Here is a 15,788-nt window from a genome sequence, read left to right on the forward strand (position 1 = left end):
AGGGTCTATACAAGGGCGATGTACTTGAGGACAATATTATGGAAATGGAAGAGGATGTAGATGAAGATGAAATGGGAGATATGATACTGCGTGAAGAGTTTGACAGAGCACTGAAAGACCTGAGTCGAAACAAGGCCCCCGGAGCAGACAATATTCCATTGGAACTACTGACGGCCGTGGGAGAGCCAGTCCTGACAAAACTCTACCATCTGGTGAGCAAGATGTATGAAACAGGCGAAATACCCTCAGACTTCAAGAAGAATATAATAATTCCAATCCCAAAGAAAGCAGGTGTTGACAGATGTGAAAATTACCGAACTATCAGCTTAATAAGTCACAGCTGCAAAATACTAACACAAATTCTTTACAGACGAATGGAAAAACTAGTAGAAGCCAACCTCGGGGAAGATCAGTTTGGATTCCGTAGAAACACTGGAACACGTGAGGCAATACTGACCTTACGACTTATCTTAGAAGAAAGATTAAGGAAAGGCAAACCTACATTTCTAGCATTTGTAGACTTAGAGAAAGCTTTTGACAATGTTGACTGGAATACTCTCTTTCAAATTCTAAAGGTGGCAGGGGTAAAATACAGGGAGCGAAAGGCTATTTACAATTTGTACAGAAACCAGATGGCAGTTATAAGAGTCGAGGGACATGAAAGGGAAGCAGTGGTTGGGAAGGGAGTAAGACAGGGTTGTAGCCTCTCCCCGATGTTGTTCAATCTGTATATTGAGCAAGCAGTAAAGGAAACAAAAGAAAAATTCGGAGTAGGTATTAAAATTCATGGAGAAGAAATAAAAACTTTGAGGTTCGCCGATGACATTGTAATTCTGTCAGAGACAGCAAAGGACTTGGAACAGCAGTTGAACGGCATGGACAGTGTCTTGAAAGGAGGATATAAGATGAACATCAACAAAAGCAAAACAAGGATAATGGAATGTAGTCTAATTAAGTCGGGTGATGCTGAGGGAATTAGATTAGGAAATGAGGCACTTAAAGTAGTAAAGGAGTTTTGCTATTTGGGGAGCAAAATAACTGATGATGGTCGAAGTAGAGAGGATATAAAATGTAGGCTGGCAATGGCAAGGAAAGCGTTTCTGAAGAAGAGAAATTTGTTAACATCCAGTATAGATTTAAGTTTCAGGAAGTCATTTCTGAAAGTATTCGTATGGAGTGTAGCCATGTATGGAAGTGAAACATGGACGATAAACAGTTTGGACAAGAAGAGAATAGAAGCTTTCGAAATGTGGTGCTACAGAAGAATGCTGAAGATTAGATGGGTAGATCACATAACTAATGAGGAAGTATTGAATAGGATTAGGGAGAAGAGAAGTTTGTGGCACAACTTGACCAGAAGAAGGGATCCGTTGGTAGGACATGTTCTGAGGCATCAAGGGATCACCAATTTAGTATTGGAGGGCAGCGTGGAGGGTAAAAATCGTAGAGGGAGACCAAGAGATGAATACACTAAGCAGATTCAGAAGGATGTAGGTTGCAGTAGGTACTGGGAGATGAAAAAGCTTGCACAGGATAGAGTAGCATGGAGAGCTGCATCAAACCAGTCTCAGGACTGAAGACCACAACAACAACAACAATGTTTCCTTCTCTCCCTTTTCCTACTGACGAATTCCAGTCACCCATGACTATTAAATTTTCGTCTCCCTTCACTACCTGAATAATTTCTTTTATCTCATCATACATTTCATCTATTTCTTCATCATCTGCAGAGCTAGTTGGCATATAAACTTGTACTACTGTAGTAGGCATGGGCTTTGTGTCTATCTTGGCCACAATAATGCGTTCACTATGCTGTTTGTAGTAGCTAACCCGCACTCCTATTTTTTTATTCATTATTAAAGCTACTCCTGCATTACCCCTATTTGATTTTGTATTTATAACCCTGTAATCACCTGACCAAAAGTCTTGTTCCTCCTGCCACCGAACTTCACTAATTCCCACTATATCTAACTTTAACCTATCCATTTCCCTTTTTAAATTTTCTAACCTACCTGCCCGATTAAGGGATCTGACATTCCACGCTCCGATCCGTAGAATGCCAGTTTTCTTTCTCCTGATAATGACGTTCTCTTGAGTAGTCCCCGCCCGGAGATCCGAATGGGGGACTATTTTACCTCCAGAATATTTTACCCAAGAGGATGCCATCATCATTTAATCATACAATAAAGCTGCATGTCCTCGGGAAAAATTACGGCTGTAGTTTCCCCTTGCTTTCAGCCGTTCGCAGTACCAGCACAGCAAGGCCATTTTGGTTAATGTTACAAGGCCTGATCAGTCAATCATCCAGACTGTTGCCCCTGCAACTACTGAAAAGGCTGCTGCCCCTCTTCAGGAACCACATGTTTGTCTGGCCTCTCAACAGATACCCCTCCGTTGTGGTTGCACCTACGGTACGGCCATCTGTATCGCTGAGGCACGCAAGCCTCCCCACCAACGGCAAGGTCCATGGTTCATGGGGGGGACCATATGCATATTACAAACAAAATTAGACTAATGCTGCAAGTTTGTGACTTTACCTAATTATGTTCAGAATAGAGCAAGCATTAAATTTCTTTAATTGTTCAATACCTTTCTCAATGTCGTTTTTTGAGAGGTTGTGGAAGGGCTGCAGTTTTTGTCTTCCAGTGGGACTCGATAACATATGCAAGGGTATAGCAAGAAATGACACGAAGAAAAAATTGTTGGGTGGTATAGAAAAATGCAGATTTCAAGGCTCTGAGTGGTATCAGAAATACACAGTAGACATAGATCAACTAAAGAAAGTGTTACCAGTTACTCTCGACCAGGAGAATTTAGAAAGTTCAGTTATGTCAACAAGTTATTTACTTGTAGTTTGATGATTTTTTAGGTTGAGCTAATGTCTTAACCTTAAATTATAGCAGATGTATTCATTGCTTTCATTTAGAAGTTCCATTAGCTTGGGGCTGTTATGATTACTTCAATTATTTCGTCTTTCAGTGCTGAGTCCGTTATGAGTTTTTGGTTGCCATGTGGCACCAGTGTACAGTTCTTCACTTTCGATCGCATAGACACACCTTTACAGTTATTTACTTTAGCAGCACACGTGTAGCACAAATTGTCTTTGTTGGCACCAGCTTTTAGACACTTTTGACATAATAAACTGGGATTTATATCAATTTTCATCAGCTGCAAATTCATTATGATTCTGCTCCATACTATCTTGAATAGATAGAACTATTATTCAGCATTTGCCAATAGAGGAATTACGAAACAATGACGAATGTAACATTATTAAGAAAACTTATTGACGTTATCTTTGACCCATAACACCAGGAATCTGAACACTCAAGTAGCAAATTATCTGATGCATGCCACCAGCGCTATCTTTAAAAGAACTCCACGTTAAATATTTCTCTGCCTTTTAATGTAACAAACATCCAATTATCTCACCACAATACTGTCTCCTGCTTTAATTTAGTTTCAAAAGCAGTTCACATTTTCACACAGACATCCTTGACGCACCTCCAGTACTGCAACTTCCATAATACATGCAGCAGAAAGGGACAGCAAAAATTAAGAAATAAAAGCTCTGACATAGCTGGAATTACAGAATGACACTCGATGTAGCAGTCATTATATAATTTCTTCAACCCATGTTAATGCTGAAACCAGCAAGTTTCATTATTAATAATGGCAGCATTAATAACAAGTAGAAATTATGTAGCTTCATTCAGTAAATTTTACCATAGTAAACATAATCTGTTCAGGTCAGTAGTGATGGGAAACAATGATTCCAACACTTGATAATAAATCAATGCAAGAGAATAATTCCTGTAGATTTTTTTCATTTTTTCCATTAATTTGGTTTCCTTCGTCTTTTTATTATGTTCAACACATTCTTAATGTTTTCTACAGGGTGATTCAAAAAGAATACCACAACTTTAGGAATTTAAAACTCTGCAACGACAAAAGGCAGAGCTAAGCACTACCTGTCGGCGAATTAAGGGAGCTATAAAGTTTCATTTAGTTGTACATTTGTTCGCTTGAGGCGCTGTTGACTAGGCGTCAGCGTCAGTTGATGCTAAGATGGCGACCGCTCAACAGAAAGCTTTTTGTGTTATTGAGTACGGCAGAAGTGAATCGACGACAGTTGTTCAGCGTGCATTTCGAACGAAGTGTGGTGTTAAACCTCCTGATAGGTGGTGTATTAAACATTTGTATAAACAGTTTACAGAGAATAGGTGTTTGTGCAAAGGGAAAAGTTCTGGACGGCCGAGAACGAGTGATGAAAATGTAGCATGCATCCAGCAAGCATTTGTTCGCAGCCCAGGAAAATCGACTCGCAGAGCTAGCAGAGAGCTGCAAATTCCACAATCAACTGTATGGAGAGTCCTACGAAAAAGGTTAGTTATGAAACCTTATCGTCTGAAATTGGTTCAAGCACTGTCTGCAGCTGATAAGATTAAAAGCCGCCAGGCAGCCCGTGACAGAGCACTTCATCACTGGCCTCCAAGAAGCCCTGATCTTACCCCCTGCGATTTTTTCTTATGGGGGTATGTTAAGGATATGGTGTTTCGGCCACCTCTCCCAGCCACCATCGATGATTTGAAACGAGAAATAACAGCAGCTATCCAAACTGTTACGCCTGATATGCTACAGAGAGTGTGGAACGAGTTGGAGTATCGGGTTGATATTGCTCGAGTGTCTGGAGGGGGCCGTATTGAACATCTCTGAACTTGTTTTTGAGTGAAAAAAAACCTTTTTAAATACTCTTTGTAATGATGTATAACAGAAGGTTATATTATGTTTCTTTCATTAAATACACATTTTTAACGTTGTGGTATTCTTTTTGAATCACCCTGTATTTTGAATACTATAGTTTTCAATTATTTTAATTATTAACTTCTTGTAATATATGAACTGTTTAAAGGACATCCATTTCCACTTATCGCTGCAATAAATTTTTATCCTGCTATTGCTATTTTGGCATTGTACCATTGCCAAGTATAAATTATTTGTTGCTATTTCATAGCACAAATATAAGTTACAAGTAACAGTACCCTTCTCCTGTTGTGTCCCCACTTAATAGCAATGGAGGCAACAGATGTGATCATTGACATAGATAGCATAGTGCCTAAATTTGTGCTATTCGAGAGCAGGTTGAAGTAAGACTGTCATGTGAACAGCATAAATTTGGGTGTTACATTCTTCAAGTCAATGAACACATCTGTTATCTGACATGCTATAAAGTAGGGTACTGTTACTTGTAACTTATATCCATGGTGTAAGGCAAAAATCAAACAATGAAAAATCCAGGATGGAATGTAACAATACTAGAGAAGGAAATTTGCTACTCACTATATGGCGGAGATGCTGAGTCACGATAGGCACAACAAAAAGATTCACACAATTATAGCTTTCGACCATTAAGGCCTTTGTCAGCAGTACACACACATACATACACACACACAACCACACACTCACACAAACACAACTTGCACACATGTCTGCAGTCTCAGAGAACTCAGACGTGTGTGCAAGTTGTATTTTTGTGTGTGTGTGTGTGTGTGTGTGTGTGTGTGTGTGTGTGTGTGTGCTGGAACATGGGTGGCGAAACATTTGATTTCACAAATTTGTGCCTCTGAAGAACCTCCCATTTTAATGTAAGTACATAAAACTACAACCAGTAATTTTTTTGAAATAGTTATTTATTTTTCGAACCTTTTCAGGATCATCTTCAGATGATATACAGGAAGTGACGTAGCTATTTCAAGCATAAAACTATGACAAGAAACTGGTACATGCTTTGGTGCATCACAATGAGTATTATTTATCTGCCAATTTGGATCCAAAATTTAATTTTGTACTTATTGTTGTAGTAAGTAAAAAATTAGAAACATCCTTCTCACTGTTTCGAAAGTTGTATTTCAGTGTCCACCCAATCTACACAATATCCTGGTCCATTTCAATGCCACTCACAGTCCCATCTCCTTGCAACATGGGTCATATTGCTGTGGAAGGCCCAAGTAAAATACCTATCTGATTCACCTACCCACTTCCATCACAAACTTATCCTATGCCATCAGAGGCAGAGCCACTTGTGAAAGCAGCCATGTTATTTTCTAGCTCTACTACCATTTTTGCACAGCATTCTATGTGGGCATGACCACCAGCCAATTGACCAACTGAATGAATGGCCACTGTCTAACTGTGGCCAAGAGCAGAGTTGACCACCCATTGCTGCTCAACATAACATGCTCCATTTCAGTGACTTCCTCAAAACTTTTGCCGCTTGGTTTTTTTGATTCCCCCCCTCCCAATGCCACCTTTTCTGAACTACGTAGATGGGAGTTGTTCTTCCAACACATACTTTGTTCCTGCATTCCTCCTGGCCTCGGTTTCCACCAGCCCCTTGCCCATCCACCTTGCACAAGGACCCAAACTTCCACATCTTGCATACACACACTCTTCCTCTGTTCTGTCATTGTCTCCCAACCCACTCGTCTATGTTAACACCATGCACTGTCATCACCTCCATCCCAGCTGTTACAGCTGTCAGCCATTGTTCCTCAACCCTCGCTCCATTATCCCCTCACCCTCTGCAACATTGTAGCTGATTAATTAGTAAGCTAGATTGGTTCCTGAATGAAGCAAGAGCTATGACTTATGATTTGACTTTAGAGACTTCAGCATTGACCTTTTATGGGGAAGGAAAAACAGGAGTTCATTGCTAGATCCATTGGAAGCCCATACTTTTAAGTTCCAAAGTGGGAAGCTCTAGCAAGGGTAACTCTAATCACAAAATAGAAACATATGGCTGAAATAGAAGTGCAGGCTTCGGTGACCCTCTGTTATCAAGTGCTAAACACTGATGTCAAAGCAAGATTCAATGAAAGCAGTGGGATAAAAATGAAGTACAAATACTTCAGTTACGAAAACATGAACGTTTTTGATTCATTGTTAAAAAAGGAAAGTGGTGTTGAGTTGTATGACAGTGAAAGTGTAGGTACAACATTATTTATTGACATTCTATTTAATCCCTTAAAAACTGCTTTTCCAAGGAAGACTGTAAATTATGGGGGAGGTATTTCAAACACAGTTGGATTAAAATTGGAATTAATATACGTAATAATAAAACTGAGTTGGTCTGCCGTATGAATTATGTGTGCAAAGTAAAGGCAACAATGAGGTCCATGCTGTAAAATCCATCTCAAAATGCCTAAGAAAGCTGTTAAGCTAGCAAAAGGAATGAGCACTGATAGATTATAAGTAAATCAGCAAAGTGAAAGTGTTATGAAGGATGATAAAGGAGGAAATTGGTCAAAATAATGCATACTCTAATCTTATGTAAAAACTATTATAGATCCAAAAGAAACTGCAAATATGTAAGCATTTCACTGAAAGAGCTGGGTACATGTGAAAATATTTCAGTGGCAATGGTCAGCATGTAAAAAAAGAATTTCAATACGTGATAAATCCATGTTCATTAGAATTTATGTCAGCTATAAATGAAGTGAGAAATACAGCCACTAGAAACATGTGAAATGCCTTGAATGATGATAAAAAACAAACAGCTGCTGCAACACTGACTCACTTGTACAACTGCTCTCTTCGCTGTGAAACTGTTCTAGATATACTCAAATCTGCTAAAGTCATATATGTATACAAAACAGATGAGAGAGATAAAATTAATAATTACCACCTCATTTTAATACCAAATAGCTTATCCAAAATAATTAAAAATTTTGTAGTAGATTAATTTCTGAGGTAAGAATAATTTGTTAAGCAGCTCTCAGCATGGGTTTTAGAAGCCAAAAATTGACATAGACCACAGTTTATGAATGTTTAAACAGTGGCTTAAAATTAATGGATGATAATAACATGTAACAGAAATATTTTTGGACTTGACTGAGGCATTCAACATGGTAGATAACAAAAGTCCACTTATTAAACTAGCAAATTAAGCTATACAAGGAACAGCTACAGAGTAGATTTCTTCTTTCCTGAGTAACCAGAGACAAAGGGTTTATGTGAGATTCACTGATAAGACTGTAAACTAATGATGGAACATCTATCTGAAAAAGGTCCAATAACCTACGGTGCCTCTTAAGGTTCTGTACTGGGATTTGTATTCTTTCTTATACACAAAAATGATCTGGATCAGAATATAGAGAAACATGAAACAGTAATGCTGTTACATCATGGGCAAGCAAAGCCTGTGCTGGAATGACAACAGTGCATTTTCGAAGTACTTGTGCAATACCTAATTTCCAAGAATGATTGCCTATCGAAGTCGCGGGGTCCGAACGATACATATCGAACGTGCGATAGTAAATCGATCATGCGACTCTGGTCGCGGGCGTTATGATCAATTATTTGTGATCGTCATTTTTATCTATTTTCCGTCGTTCCCTTAGTTGCTCTAAATTACATACCTCCGCGAATTATTTCTGAGTTGCTAGGGAAAATCAGACGATTTATATCGGTAGCGATTGGGATGTCTGGTGCTCTTGACGCTTCTTTGGCGGATTCTCTCACATGGAAAAACCTAATTCCATGCTTATCCAGAGTAGAAAATTGTTCGACTTCTTGTCGCAAATATGGAGTACTACTGGACGAGGAAAGAAAGCACTGTGTAGTCTGTGGTGATGCGAAGTGTGTAAAACTTCATAAGAACAGTTTCATTGTGGAGGGGGAGTTAGGCATACGAATATTCACAAAAAAAAATAAAAATAAAAATGGCTATGTTTACGCACGATTTTTTCTTTTGTACACATCTTCGGCAAAGTTCCTTCCGAATTATGTAAGTTTCATTGGCCTCCTTGTACAATTAATTTTAAAAATCGGTACTGCAACTTTGGATGCACGAGTATTAATATTATGATCGTTATATGCTGATTTTCACTGGCGATAACACCATCGATCTAGCAATTGTCGCATTGTAGCTGCCCGGTAAGCTTGTGTTACTGCAGATAAACCATGTGAACATAAAAGCCCCTAGAACACGATTCCACAAAATGTTCCTTTTGTGTGTCATTCCTACCATAGCACCCGATCGGTGCGCAGGGCAAAGGTTGGTAGCTCTTCTATTTGCGAAGTTCAAGTATTGGAGATTTTAATGCCTAATAGAGAACGTACCATCAGTGTTACGAATGTGAAAGCTTCTCCTTCATTTTACCACTCTTAAAGGCTACATACACATATTGTTTTACCTTTGTGGAATCTATGGCCAAGAACCTTTCGAATTATATAAGGATCATTGGCCATTGTACAATGAATATTAAAAGTCGGTACTACAGTTTCTTGTTCACATATTAGTATTACGATCCCTACTGTAAAATAAATCTCTTTCCCTGAAAGGTCTTTGGTTTCCGTTTTTGGTAGGAAGTAGTGTATTAGAGGAGACATTTTTAACATAGTAAAGATGAACAAACGCTAATATCTCTTAACGCATGCACTTTGAAGCCGTCAATACTGCTACCTCTCAAAATATGGAAAGCAAATATCTTGCAGTCGAAGAGATTTGTATCGCACTATCGAAGACGAAGAAGTGTTCATAGGACTCCAGGTATGTGTTTTAGATAATATATTCATTACTTTTTTTCTTTTTTACTTCAGATAATCGTTCCGGTCATATCCCAGAATACTGACCGTTCCACCTGGAATGTCCTGAATATTTTGTGATTCTGCTGGTGATCAAAATAAAAGCTTCACTATCTTCATCTTCATTCATTTTATGTAACTGTTAATCATGTTAGTGGCCTGAAGAAGATAAAAATTACGTTCCCTGTGCATGGTCATTCATACTTAGAGTGTGATAGAAATATCAGATTACGAAACACCTGAAGATGTCAAGGAAATAATCAAAGCATCCAGATGTAAACCATCTCCTTTGACTGTGATCAGTGTTGATCAAGAAATGGAAAGTACTGTAGGATTCAAAGTACAATGCAAACTGACCTTTCAGAATTCAGTCTCTTAAGATTATTATCTTAAGATGTGGAATATCATCTAAATCCAGCCACTGCTGTATGCTGAAATGTCAGACTTCTCACAAACGAATGCAAACTGGCATAACAAAGAATCCGTGACAATCCAATCAATGGATGGTATGTTTGAACTGCCCATACTTACTTGTAATAGTATATTTAACTACAGAATTCCTTACTTGTCTAGTGCACAATGGCGTTGTATTAATCTTCTGTTTACTGTAAACTAAATCGAACAATTCTGTTCTTTATTGTGAATTTCCTTCTCATTTCCAGGTTAAAATATAAAGATATGCGAGGTGTGTTTAAGTTTTTCCGTCCTGGTGCTGTGAAATTCTTCAGTCACTTGCGCCACAGCTATATATACGAGATCAGTGTACTACTGCTGTATTATCACAACCAGCCATATGTAGGGGCTTAAATATTTTTCTGGATTCTTCACGTAGTACTGGGTATTGAAACTTTCTAAACAGGCCGTTGCAGGATAATTGGTGTGAATGTTCAAGTGTCAGCCAATTCAGAGTTTCCAGCATCTCTGTTCCGCTCTCCCCCGACTGAAACAAACCTGTTACAATTTGTACTGCTCTTCTTTGAATACTTTGAGTTATCTCCTGTTAGTCCTATTTGGTACAGGTCCCACACATTTAAGCAATATTTTAAGATGGGGCGCAGAAGTGTTTTGTACTCAGTTTACTTTTTAGACTGACTGCTGTTTGCCAGTTTTCTGCTGATGAACCTAAATCTGTCTCCTGCTTTACCTGCAACTGAGCCCAAATGATTGTTCCGTTTCATATCCATGCAAATTGTCACACCCAGGTATCTGTACTAGTTGGCTTGTAGATGCGACTCATGATATGGAAAATCGACTTTTCTCCTTTGTGATTTATGAGGTAATGTATTATCAATAAATAAAAAATCTCTGAGAAGTGCCGAACAGAAATACGTTTTCTGCTTCGTGCCCCGCCCCGCTTCCGTACCAGCAGATAGCAGCACGCACGGACCGGAACCGGAAGGCATTCGCACTCCGCTTTCGGCAGCGACGCTTCCTTAGCTCTCGCCTTTATCAGAGATGCTTCGTCGAACGCTGGAGGCAATTTACGACTTTCCTACGCTCGTTAAGCCGGCGAATCGTGAAAATAATATCCGGAATTTCTGTCCCATTCCATTCTAACGGAAAAGAGTTCCTCCTCCATCTTCCGCACTAGCCCGTAAGTCAGCTCTTTTGAGGAATCAATCTATCGGCAAGCTAACAACTTTCATCATTGCAAAATTAGGTCCTGTGCGCTATTAGATATATAGGATGATTCAGTTGCCCCTACCGGTATCGCTTTATGCAACCCATAGTGCTACAGCTAGCCTTCATAAACCACGCGGGAGATTCTCATATTCTGTCGCTCGCTACGCGCAACTATTAGGCCGTGTCCTACGTGAGCGACAGCGCGCGACATCTTTAAGCGTCAAAACACAACCGCACGCGTAGTTACGGAAGTGTCCTACGTGAGCGACATCTGTGTCGTTGCCTGTCTCCAGCTGCAACTGGCGACGTTTGAATTCAAACGTGTTTGAATCTTGTCGCTGCATCATGCGCGACAGAAAGCGACAGCCACGTGTCTTCTCGGCAAATTAGTGGAACGGACGCGATGGTAGCTATGAATTACTTAACATCCGACTTTAAGAAAACTATTCGGTGAAAAAATTGGATTCTTCCACAACCTATAGCTTGATGTCTTTAAACGATAAAGGTCTGAATTTATTTTCGTTATTCGTCATAGTTCCAGTGCTGCATGAAATTGAGTACATGGCTGCACGAAATTTTTAAGAATTTGCAGAGGTAAATTCACATTGTGTAGACTTTCCGTATAGTTCATTTGAGGCCATACATTATTGCGTATGAAATGTAACCAATATATCTAAATTTTATTTAAAGTTGAGACCGGAATGATATCTCGTTTCATTCTTGAGATATTGGTTGTTATATCCGCGGACGGGTCGCTTGCAGCGCGTCCGAACCTTTCCTGCGCTTCGGGAATCAAGTGGTCGTAAAAATCGTCGTATCTCATAAAAGGTTCAAGATATCGAAACGACGAATTTTGGAAATGACAGCACGCAGAAAGGACTATTTTATCATATGATTAACACTCGATACGTTTCAGTAAACGCGTGAGCAGAGCGAAAGCAAGATTCCCTTTAAATACATCATGAGGTTTTGTCCAAGTTTTCACAGCCAAACAAAGGGAGAGAAACAGGTAAACGCGGTATCAAAGTGACCAGCATGAGGTCTAGTTTGGCATGAAAATATTTAACTACTTGAAAGTAATCGAGGTAATTAACGAAAACTTAATTAATAAGCCGAGGAAAAATTGAAATATTTCACGAAAAGCTACCGCCGAGCTACGTAAATAAACTGTCAAAAATTTCATCTGTTCAAGACCTAGCTATTTTGCACATAAAAAGATGCATTGGTGCGGTATTTAAATGTCAGAAATGCTTCCTTCGAATCAAGTACGTGAGGAAGGCAAACGAGGAGTAAGTAAGATCATGATTCCTGAGTAAAACTTGAAATTAAAAAATGAAAGAAATCAGTCAAATATCTTTAAGAAATGATTTGTATAAAAGAAATAAGAAGATCAGAGAACCGTTCTATGTGCCTATGATTCATGCTCGAAATCATGACCAGAAAATGAGGTGCACCAAACGTTTCAATAACATTTTTTATTTCATCCTTTTAGACAAGTCATTACAAAAAACATTTGACTTTCTCTCCAAAAATTTTGTAAACTTTTCTTTTAGTCCTACAGCAAAAATGAACAGAACCTTTTTGTAGGAAATTTAGTGTAGTTAAATTTTGTAGTAGAGGCCGTTGTTTTCTAGTTATTCAAGAAAAAAGTTCAAAAGTGACCTTCAAATGCATCCCCACACTCACATTCAACTGCCCACCTGTTAGGATTTCTAGTATGTTCTACAGGGCACTCGCTCCTACCGCTGTACAAATATTTCATAAATCAAACATCTTCAGTGCATTGAATCTGAAGATAGAGTTACTGGTATCTGGAGTGTCCCCAAAATTTGCCAAAATGCTGTCGAACATCACTCAATAAGTGGAAAGAAACGGGTAAGACATTCCAAACAGAAGCAATAATTCCACGAAATTCACGGTTAAACTCATCACACATGTTGCATTTAAGCAAGAAATTTGTCCAGATGTTCATCATATCGGAAATTTGTGTTAACGACTGTGGGACCAAACTACTGTCATCGGTCGCTAGGCTTACACACTGATTAATCTAACTTAACCTAACTTACGCTAAGGACAACACACACACCCACGCCCGAGGGAGGACTCGAACCTCCGACGAGGGGAGCCGCGCGAACCGTGAGAAGCCGCATTAGACCGCGCGGCTGTTCATCATATATCATGTAATAAATGATTAAACTGTCATTCTTATTTTATCTAAAAAATTGTTTACATCGTTAAATAAAATATATTTATTTATTATAACGTTTCGTTATCTATCATTATCAGATTAAAAAAAAAAAAAACTTTGAACTTTCAAAACAGGGTTCAGTGTCAGTATTAAAATACGATGAAGGGAAAAAATCGCAACACCAACACCAAAAAGTAATTAATGTAGAGTAATGGCATTTCGGGAACACATTTGTCAAATCGACAACAACGTGTCCATAGAGAACCTGCTGAGAGGCCGCCGGAAGCAGCAATTCTCGAGGCCCACATCTTTGCAACTCTCGGAGCCATGGTGTGGGTAGCTACAGCATATAACTATAGAAGTCATTTGGTAATAATTGAAGGTAGGCTTATGTGACAAGAAGGTGGATCCTGCTGTCATACCAATCAAGGGCAAGCTATGAAATGAAGTATTCTAGTAGGGTAGAGCAAGACCACACAAACGATTTGAGGAATGTCCCCTGATTGTCACATATAAAGCATGTCAAGCATGCGAGGGAAGGCCGTGTAGGCTACTGTCATACTGGCCTCAAGTCAGCCAGCTTCGTGTGTTCCAGGCACGGCAAGAAATTCTTCAAGATGAGATTCGAAGTCTGTTTCCTTCCACACCACAACGAAGAAAAGAATATTTTCACGATAGTGCTGATCATACCTCACACTGTCGTTACTGACTTTCGAAACATGGTCCAGTGTCCATATTAAAATATATACGTAGGTATTAGTCGACGCCACAACTAGGACAACAACAATAATTAGGACAACAAGGACGAAAAAAAAAATCGCAGCACCAAGACGGAGTTGTGAGACGTAAATGAAGGTTGGCAGACGTGTTTATACACCTGAAAATGACACCTATTAAAATTTTCGCGCCAATCGCGTAAGAGTGGTGTTAGTAGCGGCACTAAAAGGATGCAAGTCATGTTTGCGTTAAATGCAAGCTGTAAAGATCGTGAGCGTTATTTACCTTTGAGATTAGACATAGTGAGTTGAAGTTAGTCAAGAACGCATTTAAGACGGCAAAGTTGCCGTTATCAAGACCTCACTGAGTTTGAACGAGGTCGTGTAATAGGACTGCGAGAAGCTGGATGTTCCTTCTGTGATACTATAGAAAGACTTGGCAGCAACGTAGCCACTGCCGGCAGCGGTGGTCATGAGAATGCGCAGTCGCAAGAAGACCTGTCCCAGACGGCCACGTGGCACTACTGAGACGAAAGACCGCCGTGTTCTGCGTTTGATTCTGGCGCATCGCACTCCCTCTGCAGCAGCAGTCTGAGCAGCAGTTGGCACCACAGTTACACAACGAACTGTTGCAGCCGGCCGGAGTTGCCGAGCGGTTCTAGGCGCTACCCTCTGGAACCGCGCGACCGCTACGGTCGCAGGTTCGAATCCTGCCTCGGGGCCCGCATCTCGTGGTCGTGCGGTAGCGTTCTCGCTTCCCACGCCCGGGTTCCCGGGTTCGATTCCCGGCGGGGTCAGGGATTTTCTCTGCCTCGTGATGGCCGGGTGTTGTGTGCTGTCCTTAGGTTAGTTAGGTTTAAGTAGTTCTAAGTCCTAGGGGACTGATAACCATAGATGTTAAGTCCCATAGTGCTCAGAGCCATTTGAACCTGCCTCGGGCATGGATGTGTGTGATGTCCTTAGGTCAGTTAGGTTTAAGTAGTTCTAAGTTCTAGGGGACTGATGACCACAGTAGTTAAGTCCCATAGTGCTCAGAACCATTTGAACCTTTTTTGAACTGTTGCATCGCTCACTTCAAGAACAGCTCCGAGACAGACGCCCTGTAGCCTGCACGCCAGTGATCCCAAACCTCGGACATTTGCGACTTCTGTGGTGTCAAGCGAGAGCTCATTGATGGACAGGGTGGAGGTTGTTGTCTTTGCTGATTAAAGTTGCTTCTATGTCGGTGCCAGCGAGGGCCGTGTGTCGGTCAGGAGGAGGCCAGTTATAGGCCTGCACCTCACCTGGAGTTATAGCCTCTCGAGGTTATCCTACATACCTTGACTGCAAATTTGTACGGAAGTCTCCTGATTCGACCTGTTGTGCCGCCATTCATGAACAGAATTCCAGGGAATGTTTTCAACAGGATAACGCTCGCCCACTTACCGCTGTTGTAACCCAACATTCTGTACAGAATTCGACATGTTTCCTTGGCCTGCTCGATCACCTTATCTGTCTCCAATGGAGCACGTGTGGGACATCATGGGATCTCCAGCGTCTTCCACCAACTGTGCCTGTATTCATCAACCAAGAACAACAGGCATGGAACTCCATACCACAAACTGACATACGGGACCTGTTCAACACAATGCATTCACGTTTTCAAGCTTGTTTTCAACATTCTGGCGGTTACAATG

Source organism: Schistocerca serialis, chromosome 2 (genome assembly GCF_023864345.2).
Source record: "Schistocerca serialis cubense isolate TAMUIC-IGC-003099 chromosome 2, iqSchSeri2.2, whole genome shotgun sequence".
NCBI classification, from domain to species: domain Eukaryota; kingdom Metazoa; phylum Arthropoda; class Insecta; order Orthoptera; family Acrididae; genus Schistocerca; species Schistocerca serialis.